At 37.4% G+C, this 6,795-nt stretch overlaps 1 pseudogene; it reads right to left on the bottom strand.

Moving 5' to 3' along the window:
• Window positions 1–2,424: 2,424 nt before the first annotated feature.
• On the bottom strand, window positions 2,425–5,414 carry LOC147003400 (vomeronasal type-1 receptor 4-like; annotated as a pseudogene).
• Between the last annotated feature and the right edge of the window lie 1,381 nt (window positions 5,415–6,795).

Genomic DNA, 6,795 nt, shown 5'->3' on the forward strand with positions numbered 1-6,795 from the left:
CATTTAGTGTATTTGTTGTTCTGATTATTATGTGTCGGGAGGAATTTCTTTTCTGGTCCAGTCTATTTGGAGTTCTGTAGGCTTCTTGTATGTTCATGGGCATCTTTTTCTTTAGGTTTGAGAAGTTTTCTTCTATAATTTTGTTGAAGATATTTGCTGGCCCTTTAACTTGAAAATCTTCATTCTCATCTACTCCTATTATCCATAAGTTTGGTCTTCTCATTGTGTCCTGGATATCCTGGATGTTTTGAGTTAGAATCTTTTTGCTTTTTATATATCTTTGATTGTTGAGGCAATGTTCTCTATGGAATCTTCTGCACCTGAGATTCTCTCTTCCATCTCTTGTATTCTGTTGCTGATGCTTGCATCTATAGTTCCAGATTTCTTTCCTAAGGTTTCTATCTCCAGCGTTGCCTCACTTTGGGTTTTCTTTATTGTGTCTACTTCCCTTTTTAGGTCTTGGATGGTTTTATTCAATTCCATCACCTGTTTGGTCCTGTTTTCTTGCAATACTTTAAGGGATTTTTGTGCTTCCTCTTTAAGGTCGTCTACCTGTTTAGCAGTGTTCTCCTGTATTTCTTTAAGTGAGTTATTAAAGTCCTTCTTTATGTCCTCTACCATCATCATGAGATATGCTTTTAAATCCGGGTCTAGTTTTTGGGGTGTGTTGTGGTGCCCAGGACTGTGTGGGTTGGGAGTGCTGCGTTCTGATGGTGGTGAGTGGTCTTGGTTTCTGTTAGTAAGATTTTTACATTTGCCTTTTGCCATCTGGTAATCTCTGGAGTTAGTTTTTGTAGTTGTCTCTGGTTAGATCTTGTTCCTCAGGCATTTATGTTAGCCTCTATCAGCAGACCTTGGAGACTAGCTCTCTCCTGAATTTCAGTGTTCAGAGTACTCTCTGCAGGTAGGCTCTCCTCTTGCAGGGAAGGTGCCCAGATATCTGGTGTTCGAACCTGCCTCCTGGCAGAAGTTGTGATCCACTCACAGTGGGCTTAAGATCCCATGGAGGGTCCTGTGTAAACCTTACGGGTGTCCACAGACTACATGCTCAAAGTACCCCCTGTGCTGGCATGGACTGGAAGGGACTTTTGCCCCTGATCAGGCCGGGTTTTCTGCTTCCCTAATTAATGCAGTCTCAGGCCCAGTGTGATTGGATTGGAGCAGCAGCTGTGTTCCACTCACCAGAGGTCTTAAGATCCTGTGGCGGGTCTTGTGGGTAGCTGGCGGGTGTAAGCCGACTCTGCACCCTAACTACCCTGGTGCTGGCCCTCTTGAGGTCTTTATATATTTTGGATATTAGTCCTCTATCAAATGTGGGATTAGTAATGTTTTTTCTCAATCTGTAACACCTATTCTCCTTAAGGAGAGAGGGTCTCCTTAAAGACATACACATCCTATACATATTAAAAATATGAACATTAACCAATTTTTTGAATTCACAGAAGTAATTAGGACAAGTTAGATTTTGAGTTTCATCAGAATGACAACAATAACCACTACAGATACTTAGCTTGTAGGTTCTGGTATCTTTGGATATTCTCTGATAGCATAGAAGGTTAGCTGCTTGATTTTAATCTTCTGAGAAAATAATTTTGTGACTGAAGAAGCCACTGACAGAGTGATAACTGCCATTGTTCTGATACCACTTGTCTCCTGTCTGATTGGCAGGTGTTTCTGATGATTGGAAAATATTTCACCGTGGAGTAGAGTGAAAAATTTGCCAATGTCTTTAAGGAGAAGATGTACAGTTTTGATCCTGGTATCCTCCATGGATCTGAGTCATTAAATCTCTTAAGTCTCCTGATCAAGAACTTCTTTTGCCTCTTTTCCTCTTTACTCCTGATGTAATGAGAAGCCTGCAGTGCTTGATAGAGCAGGAATTGATGTTGTGCAATACTTGACTCACACCTGAGTTGTGTCCAAGATAGCAAAGTGTACATCTACTAAGATGGAATAACATGCAATATATAAAATAATAAAAATATCCTCTTTGAAAACATTTAGTCATTACAGTATATTCTTCTTTGATCAGATGGGTAAATACAGAGAGGAATTCTAGTTTTATCTGAGGCTTAATGTATTAAGTTGAAAGGAGCAGAGTATAACTATTTGATCTGGATCATATAACACATGAAACTGTTTAAGAAAACAGTTTTCAACCATTTTAGATGAGCCTGCAGCAGAGTGCAGTTATATACAAGAGAACAGAGTGTAGTGAATAATTCTCTTACTGTGTCAGTCAGATTCCAACCAAAAGTCTTTTCACATCAACAAGCGATTATAGCCTTACTCTTTTAAAATTATAGCAGTGAGCACCATGCCTTGTTCACAGAAAAGATGTTAAACACACATTTATATAATAAAGTAATTGATGGTATTAGTAAAGCAGTCTTCAGTGTTTAGCATTTTTAGCAACTCTGACTTTCAACAGTTGAAGATCACAGAACAAGGATCCTTAGGATCTCTGAAGACCAACAGTAAGGGGGAGAGAGTGGGGAAGCTTGCAGCCAAAACTTCACAAAAATGCCTCATGAAGAGATGAGAAACTATTTTTAAAAAGGTTTGAAAGATGATACAAATAAAATTTAAAAGATAAAAGCTAACAAATATGACCACCAGCATCAGGACCGTATGGGTCACTCTGGTCTCAGCTTGGCCTCTGTGGTCTTGATTGGGGGCAAGCATGTGCTGCATTCGCCGGTGATGTCCATGAAGAAGTACCATGGAATCACTGGTCCAGATCATGATACTGACAAATGTGGCATCATGGGCAAACCTCAAGAAGAAAATGTCTACACTAAATCCAGAAGCAGAACAAAACAATTTGTTTTTAGAATCAGTGTTATTGTCTGTTATCTGTATTCAGTGAACTTAATTGGAAAGTAAATGTTATTTAAGACACTTAAGAACCAACAACTGTAACAAGAATAACTCCCCAAATTTTGGACACTTGCTCTGAGTATAACTTTACCTCTATTAATAGGAACAAGAATGACAAACTGATGGATACTCAGGATACAGGTGGAACACAATTTTATGCTTCTTTTGCCACCATGTGACTGAAGAATTCTAATTTATATTTGAGGTCAGTTGGAGGATTTCTTGGAGCAAAAGCCATTATGTTGTTTGGAAATATAGTGAGAAAGAGAATCAAGGCATTGGCCACAGCCATGTGGCTTAAAATAACTTGTCTGGGACTCTGTTGAGAACCAGTCAAGATTGGAAAGAAATTATGGACAAACAGAAAGACATTGGCCATAGTTCCAACCCCAAACTGGCAAAGCATGAAGAATTGAAGAGCCACTTCCTCAGTTTCTTATTCTCCATGCAGTTTTGTGACGGTAACCCAAAAGAGTTCAGGATTTCTGTCTCATAACATAACATGTACCTGGACGTGACAATAAACTTCAGAGAGTTTATTATTGTGCCATCTGTGGTCTTGGTGCCTTTGTCTTCATGGAGATTCTAGGACATCTCCAATGAAGGAACAATAATTTATCCCCAGAGAAAATCTTCATTTTTATTTTCTGATGCTTAATGATAATGTCTAGGAGTTTGTGAGATTTTAATGAGTACCTGAGCAGAAGTTATGAAAAAGTTTTCATGTTTCCTTTGGGAGAATCTAAGTTCTGAATTGATCTTGTAGTCAGATGTGAATTGGTGCACTCCAGGGTAGAACAAGGGACTCATTATGTGAGTTTCTACATAGTACTTTCCTCCTTACTATTTCACTCTTGCAAAATTATGCTGACACCAAGTCCTCCCAGAAAACTGGCAATGTGTCAGTTGGAATCTGTAACTTTCCAGGAAGTTGCTTCATTCCAACTTTTCCCATGTTTGACCTAGGACATTCATAAATGACAAATTTATTAACTGAAGCTGGTCTTTCACACCTGAATCCTCAGGTTATTCCAATATCCATTTGTTTTCAGGTAGATTGTTACTTGTTTTCTGATATACTCATGAATCCTTATCAGAGACCTAATATCATCTATTAATATCTATGAATCTGCTTTGTAAAGAAGGAATCCTTGACATACAATAAGCTTAGATATGGATAGAGCAATCATTAAGAAAAAAATTAAGAAAAAATGACCCATCTACATTCATTTCTGCTCCGGGTATAAATGAAAGCTAGAGACTTAGTTTTGATTTTCAAGGATGAAAAGTAAAAACTCAGGTTATAAATCTAAGAATTGTATATTCTAAACCTTTATTGATATTCAAACCTGCAACAAGGTTATCTGAGGCACAGTCAAATAACATATACTTGGGTGTATGAGAAACAAGCTATTATTGCCCAATAGTTTTACTAATGACTATACTCACATTTAAAAGGCATATATGTGGAAATAAGATAAAAAAGAAAGAATAACTTGTCATTTATTGCTCAGAAATCTTATGTTTTTCTAGGAAAAGAACACATCCATAATTTCAACTGTGATATTTATGCTGGCCAATTGACAATTACATATGGGGTATTAGCTTCTTGGAATAACTTTAAATGTCAGGAATTTGTAAGATTCATGTCATGTTGAAAAATATGAGACAGAATATAGTGTTATAAAGGACTAAAGGGTGATAATATTACAAAAAGTGTTAAATTTCAGTGTATGTTTGAGGGAAAGTAGACTGGGAGATATGGAAAATAGTCTTTTGAAAAACTGTACAGACACATACTGCTATTTGGGCATCCTGTAATATGTTAGCATGCATATTTCAAAGGACTTTTTTCCTAGCTGCTTGACTATTGACTCCCAAAGCACAATCCAATCCATTCCCAAGCATCACAGAATAATAGTGCTGGTAACTCTCCAATACTTGTTGGATGAATGCAGCATATTCTGGACACACAGACATGCGGAAATCAAACTGGCCTTGGAAGTTTATACAGCATCTACCTGTCCATAGGTAGTATAAGAAAGGAGGCTTAAAAGTCACATGGAAAACCCAGTTTTTGCTTTCTTAAAAGTTGCCTCACACAGTACTGGAGGAGAAAAGTAGTTAGAAATACCATGCTTCTATGAATCCTGACAGGTACAGCAATTACTGGCTATACGAGATATGACCATTGATTCAAGAGTGACATAAATGTTTGGGAGAAACCATATACTTTATTATTAGACCGAAGTCCCTGTCCATGAGGTAGAACTCATAAATTGCATTGTTTATATTGTCTGTGGGCAGATAGGTCCTAGCAGGAAACCCAATACTAATATTCTGCATAATGGACTGAGAATTGAAACATTTATTGTTGAGTTATTGATATAGTTGTATATCAGTGTACTTCTCAGCCCTCATCAGAGAAGCATCTTGGATGTTAATTATCTCAGGAACTCTCAACTGGTCATTGTGCAGTGATAAGACTTTGGTGTGCTCACTCAGCATTAGAATGTATATATCATACCTCTCATCAGGGCACTATTGTAAGTGATAATCGATGATAAAGAGATATAGTTTTTAAATAACTTGATCCCTGGCAGGTTAGTCACATTGTGAAGAAGGTCATACTCTAAAGAAGAATGGATTTGATGGAAACAGAAGACAATCTATAGTTGGGTGGGTGGGACTGAGAGAGCAGATGTGCAAAGAGTTTGATGAGTGAGCTGAGTATGACCCAAAAATTGAATGAACTTCACCAAGTTAATAATATTAAGAAGTATAGAAAATTGGGCAATGTCACATGCCTGTGATCCTAGCATGTAAAAGATATAGTGAAAGGTCATCATATGCTTGAAGACAGCCCTTTCTAAGTAAGTGTTATGATTCCAGGCACTGTGGCACAGCAAGGTTCTTCTTCATAAAGTTGAGAAGTAATATACAGATTTTGTTTCCTATTCTTAGAAAAGCATACATACATAAACAATAAATCTAAATCACACATGCTCCACTTATTTCCTGCCTTTTCTCTACTCTCCCCAACATATATCACCTTGCACTTCATAGGATCTTTTATTTTTATTAGAATTAGATTTTTTTCTTAATAAAATCAATTAAAATAATCAAAATATAAGATTAAAAAAAGTAACACATCAAAGTTTGACAAGACTGACAAAGGAAAGAGGTCCAAGACAAGGGATTAGAATGGGAGACTCACTTGTTTACACATTCACAAATCCCCAAAATTTGTGGAAGTCATGGTATAGACATAGAGGGCCTAATGTATACATATTTAGGTCCTTTGTCTGTTCCCTCAGACTCTGTTTCTAATTTCATGTCTCCTTTTGAAAAATTACCCTTTAACTCCATGAGTGCTCCCCATAGGTTTTGGGTACCAAGTCAGACACTAGATCATAGGCAGAGTTTCACTCATAACATGAAGAAAATGGCCCTCCCTCTCTTTGTGTTCAGGTAATGTCAGTTCATCCTTTGTCTCTCCCTTGCTCATTCTGTTATCTTACACTGTTTGATCATATTCAGACCTTCTCTTATCAACAACAAATCTATGAGTTCTTGTATGGATATTTCCATGAATGTAGGTATGTGCACTAAAATCATGTGTGCTACCCTCAGAGTTCAAAGGATGACATTGGATCCTCTGGAACAGAAACCAACTATTGTTCTGAGCCTCAATGCCTTTTTGAAAAGAGAAATTTTGTTTTTATGTTAATTCCTTGTTTGAAATGATGCAATTATTTTTATTTTCTATCTATTTGTGTTTTGTCTGCATGTACATTGCATGGGGTGTCAGATCCCCTGGAACTGAAGTTCCAGTGACCTGCCATGTGTGTGCTGGAAATTGAACCTAGGTCCTCTGGATGAGCAGACAGTGCTCTTATCCATTGAGCCATCTCT

This window comes from Mus caroli, unplaced genomic scaffold (assembly GCF_978045245.1).
Source record: "Mus caroli unplaced genomic scaffold, Mus_caroli_1 scaffold_8, whole genome shotgun sequence".
Classification (NCBI taxonomy): Eukaryota; Metazoa; Chordata; class Mammalia; order Rodentia; family Muridae; genus Mus; species Mus caroli.